Below are 22,372 nucleotides of genomic sequence, written 5' to 3'. Positions count from 1 at the left end.
GGTAGTTCCAACACTCCAGTCACATCCGACTATTCGTGACCTTATTTGGTGGTTTTCTTGGCAAAGATACTGGAGTGGTTTACCATTTCCTTTTACACTCTTTTTACAGATGAGGAAACTGAGGCAAATAGGATTAAGTGACTTGTCCAGTCTCACACAGCTAATAAGGGTCTGGGGCCAGATTTGAACTCAGGAAGCTGCATGTTCCTGATTTCAAGCCCAGTGCTTTGTGCACTATGGCACCACCTAGATGCATTGTATTTCACAGAGCACTGGATCTGGATTCAGGAAGACCCAAGTTCAAATCATGCCTCAGATACCTACTAGCTATGGGACCCCGGGCAGGTCACTTAACCTTGCTCAGCCTCAGTTATCTCAGCTATAAAATGGGGATGATAATAATAGAACCTACCTCACAGTCTTGTTCTGAGGACCAAATGATCACATTTGGTGATCACATGAGCACACCTGCATTTTAGGAAAATCACTTTATATTAGATCATAAGCTCTTTGAGGACAGGGACCATTTTAATTTTGATTTGTAGCCCCAGAGCAGAGCACTGCTTCACACACAGCATATAAGCCCTTAATAAATGCTTCTCCATTTATTCGCTCATTTGATACACTATAATACTTCACACTAGACATGATGAAGACCTGTAGTACAGAGGTGGCCTTCCGAGGGATTCAAGAGACAAAACTGGGGGAGCAGAAACACCATTGGCCTAGGAGTCAGGAGACTCTGTCTGTGCGACATTGAACAAGTTACTCCTTTCCATGCCTCAGTTTCCTCTTCTTTACAATGAAAGACTTGGACTCAATCCAGAATTCTTCAAATGGTACCCATAGGTCATATATATTATATTTTTATATCTTATATATTTATCTATAAATATATTTATAAATATATATTTATAGATAAATATATATTTGTAGATAAATATATTTATGTCTAAATATATGTATTTATATATAAATATATTTATGTCTAAATATATGCATTTATATATAAATATATTTATGTCTAAATATATGCATTTATAAATATACATTTATGTATAAATAGATTTCTAGGGGTGCATGAACTTAGCTGAGGAGGGAAGATTACAACTTTATCTCAATAAAATTGGTTTCTTCTGTATTTTTGTATTTTGTATATTTGTATTTTGTATTCCAAGAAAGGGTCCATATATTTTTGCCAGATTGCCAAAGAGCTCCAAGCCCCCCAAAAAGTGGGAAAAAACCAGACTAGATGGTCTCTAAGATCCATTCCAGTTCTCATATCCAATGATTCGATTAAAAAAAATGTTAATTTTTTTTTTTAGCATGAAAGACAGCATGATATAGTATCTAGAGAGCCAGCCCCAAAGTCAGGAAGACTTGAGTTCTGGGTTCAAGTTATATCTTTGACACATATTGGCTGTGTGGCATCAAGCAAGTCATTTAACCCTTCAATATACCAATCAACTCTCCATGACTGTATAGGTTGCAGAGAAGGTGATGACTTGCATGGTTAGAGTGATTTTCCTTACCTGGAAGTTCCCTATACCAGTGAAATCTCCAGTCCAGTCCCTATTCCCATCCTTTTTATGAGCTCCCTACATGCATGGCATATATAATCCTGATCTTTTTTTTCAAATAACTGTCATGGCAAACTGAGAACAGGAGGTGGACCAGGAGGTACCAGGAGAGCAGAAGACCAATGCCAATTTTGCAGATAAATAGAATTTGGGCCACTGACTGATTTTCGTCAACTCTCTGCAGGGCTGTTTATAGTAGTAGCTTTGTGCCCCATCACAGGAAATGACAGTCCTGGCACTGCCACATCTTATTACTGATAATATTATTTCTTCTGCAGCACTGGGAGAGTACGAGGTCAGCCTGCTTGCCAACCACTCAATGGGCTTGTTGTTTGAGCCCACATCACTGCCTCTGGGTGACAGGAGGCCTTCCACGTGGTATTCTGTAGAAACAGCTTCTCCCATCCCCTCCTTGGCATTTTGAGAAGACGCTGGCCAAAGGAAACCCATGAGGGACCAGAGAGAGAAAACGTTATGGAACAGAATGTCATTCCAGGAGTCTGTCCATTGAGTGGCTGTCTCCCGGGCTCTATTGCCTGCTCTTGTCACTACTGCCCAGGAAAAGCCACCATAGAGTCATAGTGTCATCTGAATGTCACACCTTGTGTAAGATGAGAGAACCCACAAAAGTCATTCTTCTCAGTAGGAAAGAGAAGTGGGGGCAGGGAGAAGGAAGAAGAGGAGAAGAGAAAGGGATAGCAGCAAAACTCATATTTCACATATTCCTAGAAATGTCGAGGTTTTACAGCACTTTCACAAACACAAACTCACTTGATCCTCATGACAATCCAGCTGTAGAGTAGTTTTTGTGAGCCCCATTTTAAAGATGAGAAAATTGAGACCTCGTGTCAGTTTCCCAAGTTCACATAGCTGGTAAGTTTCAGGGCTGCTAGGTTGGGGGACTTTAGAGTTGGGTAAGGCCTCAGAAATCATATAATCCAAGTGAATTGACCTGCCCAAGGCCATACAGCAAGTAAATAAAAGAGCGTGAATTCTCACCTTGGTCTTCCAAGTCCAAATTCAAGGCCCTCTTTCCATTGCACTGCCATTACATTACCTGATCATGGCCACTTTTCTATGGGCAGCAGTAACAGGGGCCCAACACCCAAAATGCTTAAGGCAGTCTCTTATTAAAGACCATGCTGTCAGTGGCTGATATGTTGAACTGAGTCCATCCTAAGCACAGTCAGCCGGAGCAGGGATGCTATTCAAACATGTCAGTATGAATGAATTTTATATTAACGGAGCCCCAGCATAAAAATGTATCAGCTGATCAAGAAGATGGGAAATGGTTTTACACATGGAATTTGGACATCACCAAACGACTCAGCCCTCCCAAATGCACCAATGTCATCCTTTGAATTCCTGCTTCCTTGTCCAAGAGGTCATGCATAGAGTCCCGAGCTTGGAATCAGGAAAAATAGGATCAAGCCCAGTCTCAGACACTTAACAACTATGTGACCCTGGGCAAGTCACTTAACCCCCTGGAGCCTCAATTTCCCTTTCTGTAAAATAAAAGCACCTACTTGAAGATCGAATGAGAAAATTATGTAGAGAGCATTACAAACCCCAAAGCCTTATGTAAATGTCAGCTATAATTATTCATGTAATTTTTCCAAGCAAAGCAAGGCTTTGAAGGTCTGTCCCACTCCAATGATCACAAACAGCTTCAGGAACAACTTTTTTTTTTTAATGAAGGCAGCAAAAACTTTCAGTGAACAAGCAGGTCTCAAAGCATTCTAAGTCTTATTTGAACTAGTGTTGTAGCAGACAGACTTTATAGTCTTGATGACACAGATGCAATTGAAATACATGAGCCAAATGGCCTGTAAGGCATCGCTTTAAAATTAATTTTATGCTAATATAAGTTTTCTGTGTTCCCAGCATTGAGAAGGGAACATGTGAGAAAAAACCAAAAGGATTTGAATCCACCAAGTTGTGTCCAGGGTTTCATTAAGTGGCTAAAGCAAATCTGAGGCTTGTCTCTGGGTTTTTAAGCTGAGATACAGAGGAAGGAGCCCCTATAGAATAGAGTCAGAGGCCCAGGGTTTAAGTCTTGGCTCTGCTGCTTATTAGCTATGGGCAAATCAATTAAATATAAGACTGTTTAGGGGCAAGCGCTGTGGATAGAGCACTGGCCCTGGAGTCAGGAGGACCTGAGTTCAAATCCAACCTCAGATACTTGACACTTACGAGCTATGTGACTCTGGGCAAGTCACTTAACCCCATTAGTCTAGCCAAAAAAAAAGACTATTTACAGTAAACAGCAGCTTGGTAACTCATCACAGGAAAGGACAATCCTGAAACCAACATATCTTATTACTGGTGGATATTATTTCTTCAGCAGCACTGAGAGAGCAAACCAGTTCACTTCCTTGAGCTCAGTTTCCTTATCTGTAAAATGGGTCTAGCAATACTTCATATTAATATTATATCAATACAGCTATTCACATGTTGTACCATTGACCGGTACTACAGATCTGTCATCACCATAAATCTAGAGCTCAAAGGGAATGTGGGTCATCTAGGTCACCCGTCCTTCATTTTACATATGAGGCGCTGCAGCCCAGAGAGGTTAGCAGTTTGCCCAAGGTCACACAGGTTAGTGTCAGGAGCAGGATTTGAACTGAAGGCCTCTGACTCCAGGGCCGTTGCTGACACTGAGCCGTACCACCTCAGAGGGCAGTCATAAGGGTCAAATGAAATAATTTCATATAAAGTGCTTTGTGAACCATGAAGTACCACTTGTAAATTCAAGCTAAGAAGAATTTAAGTTGGTATTAATAATAAATCATTATTTTTGAGGATATTTGACATTCCCACTCTTCTGGCCTTGTGGTCCCCTAAGAGCTGACCTCTGCTCTCAAAGGCCTTGTTTATATGCTATATGCTCACACCTGGGGATGAAATGACTGTGTCAGTCCAGATCCCCCCAGCTCCATGTCTGTGTCCCTATTGCATGTGGACATGCATTAGGCTCAGTGAAAAATCTAATGTCACCGGAGTGAATATCTATCTCGGCCTGTCGTGTTCAATGGACTATGGTAGATGCTATGGTAGTTTTTGCTGCTTTCCCCCAGAGCCCTACCAGTCTTAGGAAGGTGAGCTGTGTGTTTATAGATAGGAAGATGAGAAAATTGCTGAGCAGATGGTGTATTGGTGCTGCCAGTAGGAGATGGCTCCAGGCAGGGGACCATCCATACTTTTGCCATGGATTAAATAGAGGAGACTTTGCCATGCATAATCTCAGCTGTTTCACTGTCCACATGAAGAGAGGCCATTCTTTCCAGCATCCAGGCCACAAGGATCACTTCCACCATAAGGGTTGCTCTCTCTCTGCCTGCATTGATCTTAAAGGGAGAAATTATTTGCAAATCAAACATGGTCAGTGGAACTCTCCTAGGTTAAAAAAAAAAATGCTGTTCTGTCCTTCATTGTTGGGATGTTCAAGGCCTCATGACACACCCAAGGCCTTCCCAGCATTCTCAGACTGGGGTACCCACCAGTTACTTGGCAAACAGGTCATTTCCATCTCCTGGAAAGGCAGCCAGACCACAAGGCTGGGGTTTGGGACCAGCTGTTAGACTGAGATCAGGCCTAAAACAGTGCCCAAGACAGCAGCCCATCCTCCTACCTCTGGAGGAAGCTTCAGCTGGCTGCCTTCACCTCTGCTAACGTCATTGCAGCCCACCTCTCCAGAGACCCCATCTTTCCCCCTCTAAGGTCATGGTTGCTCTCTCCTAATGTCCTGTTCCATCCTGAAGTCAAAGTTACTGCCTCCTGACATCTTGCTGTCACTGGTGGTGAAGACTCTGGCCTGAGCAGAGTCAAACAGTAAATGGCTCAAGGCAAGAGGAGATGATTGTCTGGATGCAACTAAGACCCTCTGGGTCAGCTCTCTCACATCAGAGGTCATGGATTTAGAGCTGGAAGGGACCATCTCATCTAATCCCATTTTACAGAAGAGGAAACTGATGCCCAAATTGACTATAGAATCCTAAATCCCACAGGTTTAGAGCCAGAACATCCTTTGTAGATTGTGCAGTCCAACACCCTTATTTTACAGATGAAGCCAGGGACTCATCCAAGATTACCCAGGTAACAGAGTACACAGGAGCAGAACTGGGGTCTGAACTCGGGCTCTGGGACTCCCAACCCTGTATCTTTCCACTGCACTGCATAGTCTTCTTCATCCCCTCTTTGCTTGCTTTCCCATCTCCTACCATCCAAGGAGCTCTGAGCTCCTGGAATATTTCCTTGTGAATCCTTATTAGATTTAAGTCATTTCCATTCATTGAGCTTTTATTAGGTGCCTACTGTGTGGCAGACACTGTGCTAAGTGCTGGAAGTAGAAAAGAAAGGCAAAAGAAGTCCCTACTCTCAGTCAACTCTGGAGAGCTCCCAGTCTGATGGCGGAGACAGCTATGTATAAGCAAGGTATACACAAGATGGATCTTGGGTAGTCCCAGAGGAAAGACACTGAGATTAAGGAGGACAGGGGAAAACTCCTTGCAGGAGGTGGAACCTTTAGCTGAGACCTGAAGAAAGCCAGGGAAGCCAGGAGGCCAAGATAAGGGAGAGACCTGGGACCCAGTCATTGCAAAAGCACAGAGCTGCAAGATGGCGTGTCCAGAGAAGAGCAAGGCCAATGTCCCTAGATCATAAAGCACATGGAGGAGGGTGAAGTGTAGGGCCAGAAAGGAGGGAAGGGGCTTTAAAAGTCAGACAGACGATTTTACCTTGGATCTTGAGAATAACAGGAAGGCGCTGGAGTTTACTGGTTGAGGCAGTGACAATGTCAGAGTTGTGCTTGAGGAAGATCAGTTTGACAACTAACGAGAGGATGGACTGCAGTGAGGAGAGATGTGAGGCAAGCTGACCCACCATGGGCTGTTGGCTAGTCCAAGCATGAGGTGATAAGGGTCTGCACAGGGGTTGTGTCAGTGTTGGAGGAGAGAAGGAGACATATGCAAAAGAGGCCATGAAGGGTAAAATCATCAGGCCATGGCAACAGATTAGACATGGGGGTGAGAAAGAGTGTGGAGATTACGATGACTCCTAGATTTCAAGTCTGGGTAACTGGGAGGAGAGCCATGTCCCTTGTGCATATAGAGCGGTTCACCTTGGCAAGAAGGACTGTATCTTCATGAGAAACACAGGTGAAGGAGGAAATAGTGAAGGAAGGCATCTGGATGAGAGGAGATCAGGAGGAAGGGAGAGAAAGGGAGTTCACTGCCAGTTATTTTTCAGTGAAATACAAAGCAAGTTTTTAGCCGAGATAGTGAAAGGAGGGGAGGCTGTGGGAGGTTTGAGGAGGGATAAGGAGGTCTGGAAAAACCACTGCATTGGGTGGGATAGTGAATTGATTAGGGAAATGTAAGGCGACAGCCTTGCTGCAGTGAGGGTCCAGTTGAGGTTATGCAATATAAGTCTGTAGTGGACTCATTGACGTGATTTCATGATCTGCTCCAGCTTCCTTCGACAGCAGAAAGCAACAGATCATGGAAGTATTTTGGCAGGGCCTTGGAAAGGCAAGATCTTTACATGGATAAAGAGGCAAAGGACTCCAAAAGGACAACGTAGTTAAATGTCGTTAAACTGGTTCACCAAAGGGTCAAAATGGAGAAAGGAAGAGAGTGTAACCAGTGTAGACACTGTGCTAAGGCTCGAGGGAGACAAAAATCAACATTCTCTGCTCTCGTGGAGTTTACATGAGGAAGGGGGGAGGAATGGTAGAGACGTGAGATGTGCAAAATAAATACAAATTAATTTGGGGATGGGTGGGTAGCATGCCTACAAATAACAGGAGAGGTAAAGATGAGGGAAGAAGGTACCAAGAGTTACCCAAGCAGTAAATGATTTTGTTATTGGTTAGTCATTTCAGTCATGTCTGACTCTCCACGGCCCCATTTTGGGGTTTTCTTGGCAAAGATACTGGAGGGGTTGGCCATTTCCTTCTTCAGCTCATTTTACAGATGAGGAAACGAAAGTGATTTGCCTGAGGCCACACAGCTAGTTGAGGTCTCAGGCAGGATTTGAACTGATGAAGATCAGTCGTCCTGATTCTAAGCCCAGAGTTCTATCCATTGTGCCACCTAACTGCCCCAAGTAAATGACTACTAGAGTGTTTTAGCCAAATCAAACAGCTAACCTGAGGCCAGAAGACTGAGTAGGGTTGGGATTAGAGTAGGTCATGGTTTAAGTTTCCTTCTCTCTGACTATCTTTGAATCCCTGTCTCTGGTTAGAAGCCTGGTCCTCTCTCCTCAAAGGATTTATATGTCTTCCCAATAAGCATTCATCCTGAGTGTCATTTGACGGTAGACTAGCCTAGGTCACATCCCTCCCGTTCCCTGGGACCCAGGATACCAGTATAGCTGTCTGCCCTGGAGGGTCAGGTAGTACATGCACTATCCCACCTCTAGGTCTATAGCAGTGGATAGTGTAGGGCAAGGCCTGGGAGGGTGTACGTGTAGGAAAGCCTCCTGCCCTTGGGAGACCACAACAGCCTCTATCCACCTTTTCCCTACCCCCACCCTCAGAGGGATAAAGAAACCACGTCATGGGAGGAAACGTGAAAGGTGCCAAAAAAAAGTTACAAACCTCCTAATGGGGAGACACCGCTTCTGGGTCACACAAAAGGAATTCATTTATAAAAACAACTAGCAGTGTTAAATGCCCCTTACATCAACATATTGTTTTCCAACTTCCTTTATCTACTGATTGAGCCTCACAATTAGACTATGGGGTATTATCACCCTCATTTTACAGACAAGGTTACTGAGGCCCCAAGACTTTCCCAGGTACCAAGAAATAAGGGCCATTTGTGCTAATGCTGCTGACTAGTTGCAAAATGTGGATACAGAGAACACTTGACTTGGTCAAAAGACCCAAGTTTGACTCTCAGCTCTATCACTTATTTAACTGTATGACCATGGGCCGGTAAGTCTCTTTCCTTCCTTAATCCTCAATTGCCTCATTTGTAAAATGAGGGGTATGGACTAGAATACAGTAAAATGTCATTTACAAATGCAAAAACCATTCTTAGCTCAGTAGCCAAACAAAGATGGTGGATGGGAGTGGGGCTAGTTTGACAACCTCTGGGCTAGATAATCAGCCTGTATTTAAGGTGCTTTCCACCTCTCAGTCTCTGATCCCATGATCCCTTCTAACTTGAGAGACTTTGGATTCTAGGGTCTATGATTCAGTTGTTTGGACCTGAATCCATTGAAAGAGGCTTCTGGAAGATAGGAATTAGGCCTGGGATTAGGAGAGGGAAAGGTAACAAAGACAAGTGACTGGAATGGGGAAAGCACCTTCTGGGAAAGACAAATTACCTCTGCAGGAGCCGACCCCTGCAGACCTGTCAAGGGCTTAACTCTGCAAGCTTGTCACTCCCTTCTTACCAGCTTTCCTTTCCCTTGCCCCTACCCTTCCTGATACTTCCCCGGGTTAGCAGGGGGTGGGTAGAAGGTGGAGAAGGTGGAGGGGGAACCATCCTCCCAAGTGTGTCTCCTTCAACCCAGTCTCTCTTGGGTGGCCTTGATCCCACTGCTGGGGAAGGGGTACTTGAGATTCTCCTGTTACCACCGATGCTGCCCAGGGCTGAGATAAGTACCTGGTATTTTAATGACTTTTGACTGCTGCTGGCAGGGATTGCTCCCCAGGTGACAGAATGCTCTGTCACTCCGGGGGTTATCAGCAAAGCCTGGCTGCTCATTACTGTCTTCTCTGTCACTCCCCTCACCCCCAATGTCTTCACCAAAGGCTGGGGAGGAGGGAAGAGGTGAGGCCAGCCTCGTGCTCTCATATGCTCTGAATACGGAGGAAGAAAAAGAAGCCTCCTCTCACCAGCATGCTGGATTCTTGATTCTCACAGCTGCCCCAGTGGGATCTACCACTGAGACTGAGGCTTCAGGTGAAAGAACGCTGTATGGGATGGCGCACTGAATCAGCAGAGCCCCAAACTGGACCCGTGGCATTGCCAGAGGAGGGCATGTGCATGAAGACTCCCATTTCTTTTCTCTTCCTCCAAACTCAGGAGTCTTCTTAGACTTCATCCCAAAGCACAGCAACTGCAGGCCTCTCTCTCTCTCTCTCTCTCTCTCTCTCTCTCTCTCTCTCTCTCTCTCGGAGAGGAGTTGTTTATCCACAGGGTGATAAATGTTCTTCCTCTGGACTAAGGAAGGCTGTATCAGCTCTAGACACATCACTGAGAAAATCAGGAGAGAGACTCCGGGACTTTGGGGGATATTCAAGGCCTGATCTGGCAAAAATGGCAAGAATGGGAGAGCTGGGGGAGGGGGTGGGGAGGAGGTAGAGAGACAATCGAGCAACTGAGTTCAGTTTGAGAAACACTGGCACCATGCTAGGTGCTGAGAATTCAAGGATGAGATAACTGACAAGATGGTACTGGGGCAAGAACATTGAATCTGGGCTTGGTTTGGAATCCTGGCTTTGTTAGCTCCTACCAAATCTCTGATCCCTGATAAGTTGCTTCCCCCGTCTAGGCCTCAGTTCCTGCATTATAAAATGATTTAAGTGCTTTCACACTTATTTCACATTGAATAAAGAATTCCACAGGGCACCACCCTTGAAGGTTTTATCCCTCTTCAGGGCTGGCCAGCTCCCCAAGATATCAGTGACTTGGCCATACCACAGGACCTGGAGCTGGACCCTGTGATGTTTGGGTTTCCCTCTCTCCAGGCAAAACTACACCCAAATGGAGCATATGGTCCTCTACTCTGCCCTTCCCCCCATTAATTTGCCCTTGTAGACAGAATCTCTAGTTATAGCTCTGCTAAATTCAAATCCTGACTGTACAGTTTAAAACCAATCAATTAATTAATCAATAAGGCATTTATTAGGCACACCAGCTATGTGCTAGCTATTATAATAGGTGCTAGAGACAGAAAAACAAGAAAAAAAGGAAGCAGTTTCTGCTCTTAAATAATTTACCTGCTATTGGGAAGACAACCAACATAGATGTGTATAGTATACACAGAATAAGCATAACATAAATATAAGGTGGTTGTATATAAAGTCGTTTGGGCAGTTAGATGGTGCCATAGTGATAGAGTGCCAGACCTGGAGTTAGGAAGACTCATCTTCCTGAGTTCAAATCTGGCCTCAGACCTCCTAGCTAGGTAACCCTGGGCAAATCCCTTAACCCTGTTTGCCTCAGTTGCCTCATCTGTAAAATGAGCTAGAGAAGGAAATGACAAACCATACATGACAAACCAAGTCTTTGCCAAGAAGACCCCAAACGGGGTCATGAAGAGCTGAACACGACAGAAAATGACTGAACTGAATAAAAAATAGGGAAGGAGTTGACCAGCATTTAGGAGAGGGGGACCAGGAAAGATTTCATGTAGAAGGCCACGTTTGAGCTATCTTGAAGGAATAGGACTTCTGTGTGGCAGAGATGAGGAGATAGTGCATTCCAGCAATGGGAAGGGACCAGTGCAATGGTATCTAGATGGGATGGAGTGCCATGTGAAGAACAGAGACAGCATGTACATTTATAAGCATATACAGACTAAATATATGCGGAATAAAGATAAACACAATGTAGGGGAAAAAAGAGCCTGGAGGGAGGGTCACATATGTGACCTTGGGCAAATCACTTCCCTTCAGAAGACATCAGCCTCTTCATCTGAAAAATGAGGGGAGTGGATTAGAGAATTACTAAGACCCCTTTCAACCCAAAATCCCATTCTCTGAGGTCAGCTGTGCAGTCTCTCCTAAAACCTACCTAAAGAGAGAGAAAAAGTACATGGTCCTTAGAATATGAAGGGAAAGTCTTCTAACCCCAAGCCATTCATGTCTCCACATTCCTGAAAACCTATCTGTGTGCAATGTTACATTTGAGGGCTTCTGAAGATTCATGGCTCCCACTCCCCAGGGCAGATTCCAGCACTGCCACACCATAGTGGCAACTTCCAAGCATTGCTGGGGCCAGAAAAGGTCTACACCTGGTGTCTGTGCTCCTGGAGGCAGGCCCCAAAGTGACACCATTGGATAACCCACATGCGTGTGTTGAGTGTGTTTGATGTCTGATCATTTGTCTCATCCCCAGCCCTTGGCAACATATAGTAACTCTTTTTTTTTTTACTTCTGCTATTATCCCAGGAGCTCCCTGGAAACCAGAAGCAGCTTCTCCACTGATCACTACAGGTACCGTTCCCCTCCATTCCCAGTCCACCCACTTGCCACCACCTTGACCCAGTACCTCTGGGCTAGAGGCAAAAGATCCCGCCAAACAGCATGGTTTGAGCCAAAATTGGGAACCGGGAAGACAGAGGATGAGAAGAAAGACATGGGTTATAGTAATTTCAGGGCAGCCTCCCTGCCCAGCAGAAGTGATGTCACTTCCTAGGACTGATGGGACCTCCAAAGACAAGGCAGTTGGATCATACTGCTGGAGGCTCTCTTAATCCTAGACATTTATACACCTTATGCCTCTATTTCCCATCCTAGCCCATACCCCAAGGCTTTATGGGGAGGGGCATGAAGAAAGAAAGGAAATACTATCCCCTCAGAGGAAAAAAGGGTAAAGAAGGCTATTAACACACACACACACACACACACACACACACACACACACACACACATACACACACACACACACACACACACGCATACAGTTTAGGGAGCTCTTGAGACCTCCAAACCTGGTGGTGGTGGGGAGAATGTATAACTTAAGTTACTTGGGTTTTAAAAGTGGGAGGGGTAGAGGAGAGAAGCTAGCTGGTGCAGTGGATAAAGTGCCCTGCCTGGGGTCAGGAAGACTCATCACCCTGAGTTCAAATCTGGCCTCAGACACTTACTAGCTGTGTGACCCTGGGCAAGTCACTTAACCCTGTTTGCCTCAGTCTTCTCATCTGTAAAATGAGCTGGAATAAGAAATGGCAAACCGTTCTAGTATCTTTGCCAAGAAAACCCCACAAGGAGTCAGAGATAACTGAAATGACTGAACAACGAAAGAAGGAGAGGGTAGAGTGAACAGAAAGGGAGAATTCCTGGGGAAAGAACTAGAAGATATAAGTTGTAGGCTTACCAAACCAAAAATATGGCGTGGGCAAAGTTTGTCTTCCATCCTTCTTTCTCTGTCTGGTCCTTCCCCTTTTCATTGCTACCTTCCCCTCGTAGGAAGAGTAGCAATATCACTGGTGCCTTCATGCTTCCCCCTAGCCAGGATACTCCAACCACGCCTGTTTGTCCTGTGTCCCATGCTATGGACCTTGACTTTCCTCCTACCCCATCAAAATGATCCATCCTCTGTAGAACCCCCAAGAGATGATTGGCTAATATGATAAATTAAAGCAAACTGTGAATGGATTTATTTTTGATCAATAATTAACTGTAGGCTAATAACTCATAATAGTTTGATTTATTCCTACAGAAGGAAATTTTAACCAGTAACAAAAATAACTCACATTTACATGAATCTAAGTTTTAGAAGTATATTTCCTTAAATAATCCCCTACTGTGGACAGTACACGTTTCATTATCTCTGTTTTACAAATGAAGAAATTGAGGCTCAGAGAAATTGTTACTGACCTATACTCACTCAAGTCCAAACTCGGATTCCAAGTCTACGTTCCCTTCCACTGACATCATGCTGCCTTCTTAACACAATGCCCTAAGCCAAAGGCATGAAGCTCTAATGGTGGACTTTCCATCACCATGACTTACTAGTAGGAGAAAGATTTGATAGAAATACTTTTCATTCCCCTTAAATCACACCCAGAGACAGCAGCCTAATCAGCCAATGCCGCCCTGGTAGAATGTTTTAAAAGAAATGTAGCCTCTTCACTTTCAAGTATTGTATATATCGGGAACTAAGGCATAAATGGGCCCTAACACTATTGTAAAGCAAGTCAACATAAATTCACAATTCATAATAAGCTCTCAAAAAAACTATAAATTTATGAATAAGTTACTACTTATTCTCTGCTGTTTATCATTCCATTAAAGCAAATTTGCTACTGATCAACAGTGAAAGCCAATGATCAGAATGATATCCCTGCATGTTGATGGGACCATGTAGACAAGAGTGTAGAGGAAAGAGCACCAGACTTGAAGTCTGAGGATGGTACACAGGAAAGGCTTTGGTATCGGAGGTTCTAGGTTCAAATCCTACATCTGATGCTTACCACCGATGAGACCTCGGGCCATGGCACTTACTTTCCCTGGACTTCGTCATTCTCCTCTATAAAATGATGGGGTTTGACTAAATGACCTCTGAGGTCCTAGATATAGGCCCCAAGATCGATGACCTGAGTTCAAATCCTGGATCCAAGTCTATCATCCCAGGATTGGATTGAGAGCCAACAGGAACCTAGGATATCATGGGATCCAGTCCTCGAGGAGGAAACTGAAGCCAAAAGAATCACAAAGGTAGTAAGGTGTGGTCCTTTAGTAAGCCCAAGATCACATAGGTAGTAAATAGCAGTGTTAGGTTTGGAATCCAGGTCCCCGATTCCAAAGCCAGTGTTTCTTCTACCATAGTGCTTTCTGAGTCATTAGAGAAGGATGTATTTAAGTTCAGTAATTACAGGTCAATTCTGAGGATCAAATAAATAATGTAGATAAAGCAATTTGTAAACTTTAAAGTGCTATAGAAATGTGTGAACTTGGGCAACTCTCTTCTCTGTGGACCTCAGTTTCCTCATCTGCAAAATGAAAGGGGTCTGATTCAATAAACTTGTAGGTTCCTTCCAGTTTTAAATCTTATGGACTGTGAAGAGGTAGGTATTGGCTTAATAGCAGCAGAAACTTTCTTTCACGTCAACCCAACAATGATGAACCCAAGGTGACAGTAAGTTGTGCTGTGGGTTTCATTCAGAGGCAGAATGATCATCCATCGAGGATGCCGTTGGAGAGAGTTCAAGTGTGGGGAGGGAGGTTGGACCAGATACCCCCAGAGGTCCTGTTCAGCTCTGAGACAGTGATTCCTCTCTAAGGAATAGAGCAAGGATGACTTTCCAGCATTGATTCACAGATAAGTGGCTTTCAAGAGGGTCTTGCTCAGACAAATGTGGGTGAGTATCTCATCCACTCTAGGCCAGTCCTGACTCAGGCTAAGCCATTGGTTCAGGTTTGATTGGTATTGGAATTAAATCAAGGAAAGGGGAAAAGAACAGCATTTATTTTTTAAAAAATTAAAATAAAATAATTTTTAAAAAAGAACAGCATTTGTTAAGTGCCTGTGGCATTCCAGGCATTGGGCTAAGCACTGTACAAATATCTCATTTGATCCTCACAACAACTCTATGAGGTAGATGTTATTTTTAACCCCTTTTTTTACAGTTGAGGAAACTGAGGCATGCAGAGGTTAAGTGATTTGCCCAGGGTCACCCAGCTAATAAGCTAATTTGAATAAACTAATTCCTGACTCCAGGTCCAGTGTTTTATCCAGTACCACCTAGCTGCCCAGGTACTCAAACACTGTATAACATTTAACAAAAGACATTTACTTAACAATAACATGGAAAAACTAAACAACCAAGATATGGCATTGATTCATTTAGGCCCAGCTCCCTTCATCTTTGTATTTGCCATGATGGGGGCATCAAGTCAGAAGAGTATGTTGACTCACACATCAGTGAGGAGTCTATCAAACATAAGGAATCCCTCACTGCTTGTATGCTTTTATGCCTTAGGCAACTGGGAAGATAATTAGGGTTTGAATCTTTGGGCCCTGGACCAATTAAGTCTCATTTTCTTTTGAGGGAAAAATGGTCCATGTGACCGGCATTTTCTAGTCTTATTATATGTTGTTTCTCCCACATCATCCTTACAAAGTCTAATGCCCTATTAAGTTCCCAGCCATCCTGTTTAACAGAGATTCATTGCCTAATCTGTCAGGGGTGGGGAACTTGGAAGGCCATGTGTGGACCTCTGTGCAACGCCACACTTGAGGACCTAGAGGGTCACACGTGGCCCCAAGGCCACAGGTTTCCTACACCTGAATGCATCACATGGAGCAAGTTATTGATAAATGTTTGTTGGAAGACACAAACAAGAGAGAGTTTCTCTCTACCACTCCCCTCTCCTCTCCCCATCCCCATAAAAGTGTTGGAGTAAAAAGGCATGTGGTAATACATCCCTAGCAGCTGGATTGGGTGGAAAGAAGAGTGGTAACTATTTGAGGGCTTTTTTCTTTGAATCTATCAAAGCCCTTTATTAAAGGTAGACTTTATCTCTCCATTGTGTACTCTCCAGAGCTGATTTGACATCTATGGGCTGGGGAAAGAGCTGGAATACCAGGAAAGCAACTGCTAATGGAACTCATTACTCACAAAAAACACTACTCTAAGCCTGAGCCGTTTGGGTGGGAGAAAGGATGGAAGAGATGATCTGCTCCCATTTGTTTGTTAGAAAAGGTTCAGTTTACAGTCAAACCCTGCTTTTAAGGCTTTTTGGAGACTCGGGGAAGGGGAGGGGAAAGTGCTGTAAATAGCAAGAGAGGAAAGAGAGGAGAACAAAGAATATGGTATTGATTTTCACACTTTAGTATCACTGATAACAATAAAGCATCTTTTTCTAGTACTGAGAATAATATGGCCTTGATAAGACCACAGAATCCCAGAACTGTAGGGTTGGCAGAGATCCCAATGGCTGTCCAGTCTAACTCATACCCAAAAAGGAATCCTTACTACAACAACCCCTACAAGTAGCCACTCAGCCTTTGCCCAGATACCTCCAATAAGGGGCAACCCATGGTGTCCTAAGTCAGCCCATTCCACTTTAATTAGTAGGAATTTTTTTTCCTGGCATCAAACTTAAATTGCCTCTTTGCAGCTTCCAGGTCTAGGATTCAGGGAGGTTGTGATTTTAGCCCTGGTTCAGAATGAACCCATCCAGTGACCTTCTGCAATTCACTTAGCTTTTCTGTACCTCAGTTTCCTCATCTGTCAAATGGGAGTAATACCCTGCCTTACCTACCTCACCAGGTTATTGAGAGAATCAAATGAGATTACAGATGTAAAATGATAGGGACTAGATTTGTGATTTCTTTGGTATAGAGCAGGGCTTCTGAAACTTTTTCCACCCAGGACCCCTTTTCGTGTTTTAACACTGTTCCTTGGGGTTGTGTGGCCTGAGGGCATGTGTAGTGCAAAGTGCACATGCATTGTGTTCAGAACCAAGGCTGCAGTGAAGTTGTGTCACACAACACAGGCAAGTGCTACCAGAAACACTTTGGATTCATTATATGTTTGATTTTTAATTAATCTTTGGTTGTTGTGCACTCAGAAACCTTTTACTGTTGCTAAAGTTTTTTGACCTACGCAGTAAAAATTTAAGTGACTTGCCTAGGGTCATACAGCCAGTATGTGTCAGAGACAGGACTTGAATCCAGGTCTTCCTGGCTCTCAGGCCAGTTCTCTATCCACTCTACTACATTGCCTCTCCCATACAGTTTGGAACCACTCTGAAAAGTTCAAAGGCATTATAGTCATGGAAAGTAGTATGAAAGCCATTATAGGATTCATTCCTGAGGAGCCAGTAAGGCAACCTTCTTGAGGGGTAGACCATGAGTCTAGATCTCAGTTTCCTTGTCTGGCAAATGAGCAGGTTGGTTTAGCTGGTCTCCAAAAAAATCTCCCAGCTCTAATATTCCATGAATCGATAATCTCCTGCATTGTCTTCTTGGATCAGACCTAGGAAGTCTCTCTAAAAGTGTTAGGCTTTTATTAACACCTTGCATAGGAGGTTCTGCCTGTGAGATTTAGGTGATGGAGATGTGCAGCACCCAGCCATGTGCAGTATCTTCTCCCCAGACCCAAATCCCAAATTCTCCTCTTTTTCAGAGCCCCAAACAGTGATGTGTTTCAAATGTCTCTCAGAAATGCATATGTTGAGCATGGAAATACAAATTATATGTTGGATATTTCAAGGATCTTGAAAAAAAAAGTTTGGATTTTAGGAAAACGGAAATGGATTCAGGTCAATACAAGGTGTGGCCCAGGGTCATGAGCACTGAGGTCACTTCTTCCTGAAATGCCAATAGATGATGGAGAAGAGAGCAGTGGATAGATTTAGACTCGGAGAATCAGAGTTTCTTTCCAAGCTGGTGACCTTGGGCAATCAATCACCAAGCATTTGGGGGTTTGTTGGCTTGTTTTTCACTGAAAGGGCAGAGATTCATTTATAATTGCTATTATTCCATTCTGCAAGTATCTCCCAAATTAAACTTAGAGTCAGCTAGCTCTTGAGGTGTTCACAGAATTCTTCATTCTTATCCAGTCATACTTTAGGAAAATCAGTTAATTCGTTCTGGAAACTCCATGAAGAACTTGCAGTTTTAGGCAGATAACAAGCATTTATTAAACACCTACTATGTGCCAGGCACTGTGTTAGGCACTGGAACGAGTCATCTGACCTCTGTGGGCTTCAGCTTCCTTCTCTGTAAAATGGAGTGCTGGACTGGATGGGATGGTTCCTTTTAGCACTTAAATGCTTATTCATTCAATTTCTTCACATATAAAGGAATTAAACTAGTTGGTTTCCGAGGTCACCATACAATTGTCATCATGAAAGTGGTTTCTAATCCTTAAAATGTCATATAAATGTGAGCTTAAATCCACCTCTGTTATTCAGTCATTTTATGTCGAGTCAGACTCTTTCTCCATTTGGGCTTTTCTTGGCAAAGATATTAGAATGGTTTAGCATTTCCTTCTCCAGCTCACTTTACAGATAAGGAAATTGAGGCAAACAAGGTTAAGTGACTTGCCCAGGTCTACATAGCTGTTAAGTGTCTGAAGTCATATTTGACTCAGGAAGATGAATCTTCAGTACTCCAGGCAGGGTACTCTATCTGGTGTGCCACCTACCTGCCCCCACCTTAGGTGTCAGCAAAGCAAGAAGCCTGACTCCTGACTATTTTGGGAGCTTTCAGATTTGTAGGGAAGATAAGACTTTACTGACACATATGAGGATCTAAGGGGCTTTCTGTGTTTGCTTGTCTCCAGGACCTGCATTGTTAACCTGCAATAACAGAATCCTAGGCTTGTAGAATCTTAAGAAGGGACATTAGAGGTCATTTAATCCAACCCTATTATTTTATAAAGGAGAAAACTCAGACCCAGAAAAGGATGCCATGTCTTATCCAGGGTCACAGAGCTAGTTAGCAACAAAGGTACTGAGATTTTTGCTGTTCTGGTATTGTAGGGTTCTCCCCCAGCTCCTTGGCAGAGGGAGGGTTGGACGGAGGCAGCTTCCTGCATGCTGCATCTCTCTATGCACTGGCCAGCTTTTCATGATATCACTGGAAAAACTTGCAGACTGGCTCATTGTCTTAGTGGAGTCCTCGACTTCAGGGACAAAACTCCCAGAGCCCAGTGGCAATCTGGGACTGCAGCCCACTTGGGAGGTTGGGGTCCTGTTCCCAGCCTGGGAATTTAGGAACCAAGACCTTGGTTGTCAAAGGCCCCTTTTCAAGAGACTGTTTGATTTTTCCCTAAGGGTGGGCATGAGGGGGAAGCTAAATGGTGTGCGTGTGTGTGTGTGTGTGTGTGTGTGTGTGTGCGCGCGCCACATACTCACATACACAGGGGGAAGAAGAGAAGAGTATCTTATCCAATTTTTTTTTCCGACTCTATTTCCTCTGCAGAGTATAATTAGCATTGCAGAGGCAGGGTGATATAGTGCGGAAAGCACTGGACTGGCAGTGAGGAGACCTTAGGGGTAACCATGCCACAGATTAGCTGTGTGACCTTGAAGAAATCAATTTCCCACTCAAGACCTCCATCTGTGCACCTGCAAATGGGAGGTGTCAGAGTAATTTCAATTCGACAAACATTTCTTAAACATCTATGTGCTAAATGCAGGAGATAAAAAGAAAAAAATCAAACAGGCCCAGTCCTCAAGGAACTTAGACTCTACTAAACATGTTAACAAATAGGTTCAAAGTGTATACAAAGTAATACAAAGTAGATGATCTATCTCTTCCCTCTCTTCCAGCTCTAAATTTGTGTTTTTATAACATCTGACAATTGTTTTTTCACCAGAAAGCCTAGGTTTCAGATGCATAATTAAAATATGGCTAGCCTCCTCAAATATTATAGGAAAAGTTACTGCCTGGAGAAAATAGAATTGGTCATTGCTAGTTGTAGAGAAAATGTCTTGTAAAAGGAATCTGGAGAGAGTTGCTGTTTTTCCTTTTCCTTTTTCTTCCTCGACATCAGGACGGTGATGCCATGACTGGCAAGTGAACTGGATTTAAGTGAGGGAGGGCTGTGCAAAGTCACCAGACTCACTCTTTCCTCTGGAGCCATCTGGGTCCAGTGGAAAGATGTAGAGCAGGACTACTGGAGATGGCCCCAGATGCAGTGGGAGACCCTGCCCTTTTTAAGTTAAGGTCTTTCCCAGGTCTCAGTTTGACTGAGGCAACATGCATTCAGTGATTAGGGCTAGGTAAGAAATAAGGCAAAGAACTGCCTCTTTTACCTAGTAGATTGTAGGTTCCTTTTAAATTAGTAGATTGCAAGTTCCTTGAGGGCAGGGCCTGTTTCATTTTTTGTCTTTGTATCTCCAGCATTTAGCTATACAGTGGATGTTTAATAAATATCTGTTGAATTGACATTACCCGACACCTCCCATTTGCAGATGCAGAAATGCTGGCCTTGAGTGGGGAACGGATTTCCTTGAGGTCACACAGCTAATTTATGGCACACTTACCCATGAGGTCTCCAGGCAGCCAGTCCAGTGCTTTCCCCACTACATCCCACTGTCTCTGTAATGCTAATTCTACTCTGGAGAGGGTTGAGCAGGACAGTATGCCTTGCTCTAGCGTTGTAAATGGCTCCCTCTTGCCTCTAGGGCAATATACAAATGGCCCCATTTGGCATTTAAAGCCTTTGCAAGCTGCTTCCCACCTATCATTGCAGATTTATTTCATGTTATTCCCTTTTACACACTCACTCTATGTTCCAGCCAAAAATAACCTACTTGGCATTCCCTCACATATAACATTACAACATTACATTATAACATTACACAGCAACATGCATCATACAGCATTACGACATTACATCTCCCACTTCCATGTCTTTGTATAGACTCTTCCACATGCCTGAAAAGCTCTCTTCTGTCCTCCATCTCATAGAATCCTATCTTTTTCATTGTACATAGGGCTAGGTGCCTCATTAGTTCTAATAATGAATCCTGTGAAGTGGTTGCATTATTTGAATTCATACTGCACATTTACATTGGGTTGTAACCAATGACCATATTCTACGATATTATAACTTTGAACAGTGTGAATTCAAATACATGTGACCACTTCATGGGATTCATTATTGGCACTAATCTGGGATCTAGGTTTAATAAACCCTTGTTGAATCAAATTGTATTGGGCATGTAGGGGATGCTGAATACTATATACTTGACTAATAATTGAGGAGAAGAGGTAAGCTACTGCTGTGATCTCAGCTTGGGATGTAGTAACAAGATTATAGACAGGGTTGGGAGAAGTCTTATGTACCAACCATCTCATTTTACAGAAAAGGAAACTGAGGCCCAGAGAAGAAGCCACATAGGGAGCAATGGGCAGATCCAGAATTGGAAGCTGAGTCCTCTTGCTGCAAATGTAGTGCTTTTACCATTCCATCCCTGATGAGCTCAGCCTTATGTTGTGCTCGTTTTAGCTTGGTTCTGGAAACAATAAGAGCTTGGACAGACTTCTAGATGCTCACTCTTCATTAACTTGGTTGTGAAGTTTGGACCTCAGTTTCCATACTTTTTTTTTTTTTAGGCAATAGGGGTTAAGTGACTTGCCCAGGGTCACACAGCTAGTAAGCATCAAGTGTTTGGTCTGAGGCTGGATTTGAACTCAGGTCCTTCTGACTTCAGGGCCGGTGCTCTATCCAGTTCACCACCTACCTGCCCCAGTTTCCATACTTTTAAACCCCACAGATTCACACCTTCCTTCCCGTTCCAAAATCAATAGCCAGCAAAATGAAAAGAGAAAAATCAGGCTTCTTCCTATTTAGTCTTAATTTGCAGTTTTCCTTGAGGAAGAGGGACAGATGTTAAGTTTCCTGACCAAAGTTAGACTAAGTTCCAACGCTGAACTGACTACTGTACACCCAGCCCGGAACTAGCTTGGGGAGCAAAGGGATAAAGACCCAAGTCCCCACCCTCAGGGAGTTTGGAGAGATTTCTGCTAAGGGAGAGAAATTTTAGACCTATGGAAAAGAGAATAATAACAAACCAGAGTATGATAAGTTCTTAATGTGGTATGAGAAATCAGGAAGCTGGGATTTTCATATGAAGCAGAGCCATTTGTCTTTACAAAGATGGGACTTTAATTAGTCCTGGAAAATGAGCAGGATAGGAATAGAGGAAGAGGAGGGCACTGTTGTCAAGGAGGAGGGGTGGGGAGAAGTGTACAACCTGAGCAACGGAGTGTGAAGTCATTTCTTTGAGCACCTAGGCCAGGAAGGAACATGTTCTTTAGCATAGTTCCATTCTTGAGGCTTATAAATCCCTCTTGGCTGTGAATCTGTGAAACCCGAAATACTACAATCTCAAGAAAATTGCCATTTCAGGTAGTCCAAAGGGCAATGGAAAGATTGATGGTGAAGGGTATTAAAGAGGTAATGAAGGAAGGGCATGTTTAATGGGAAAAGTAGATGGGCCCACGCATGTAATAAGATTGAGAAGTGATGTATGGACAAGCCAAGCAAATCAGTCATACCCACAAAAACATTAAATGAACCAGAGGAAGGCCTCTGACATGTGGAGTTAATGTTCTGGGAACAATTTACAGAAAGACAATAAGCTT

At 43.6% G+C, this 22,372-nt stretch overlaps 1 protein-coding gene across 3 annotated transcripts in view; it reads left to right on the top strand.

Annotated features, from left to right (window-relative positions):
* The window catches only part of IQSEC1 (IQ motif and Sec7 domain ArfGEF 1), a 303,399-nt gene that overhangs the window by 51,787 nt on the left and 229,240 nt on the right, over nt 1–22,372 (top strand). The window contains exon 1 of one of the 3 annotated variants that reach the window (XM_078152246.1): nt 11,730–11,754. The exons of the other annotated variants lie outside the window; for them this stretch is intronic. The gene's annotated coding sequence lies outside the window, so the exon portion shown is untranslated. Of the gene's footprint in view, nt 1–11,729; nt 11,755–22,372 lie in introns of those variants that run through there. 3 annotated transcript variants of the gene reach the window in all.

The sequence above is a fragment of the Phascolarctos cinereus genome, unplaced genomic scaffold (genome assembly GCF_003287225.1).
Source record: "Phascolarctos cinereus isolate Bilbo 61053 unplaced genomic scaffold, phaCin_HiC Scaffold_4;HRSCAF=312, whole genome shotgun sequence".
Lineage (NCBI taxonomy): Eukaryota > Metazoa > Chordata > Mammalia > Diprotodontia > Phascolarctidae > Phascolarctos > Phascolarctos cinereus.
The sequence above is the reverse complement of the archived record's forward strand: the minus strand, read 5'-3'. Positions and strand labels throughout refer to the sequence as shown.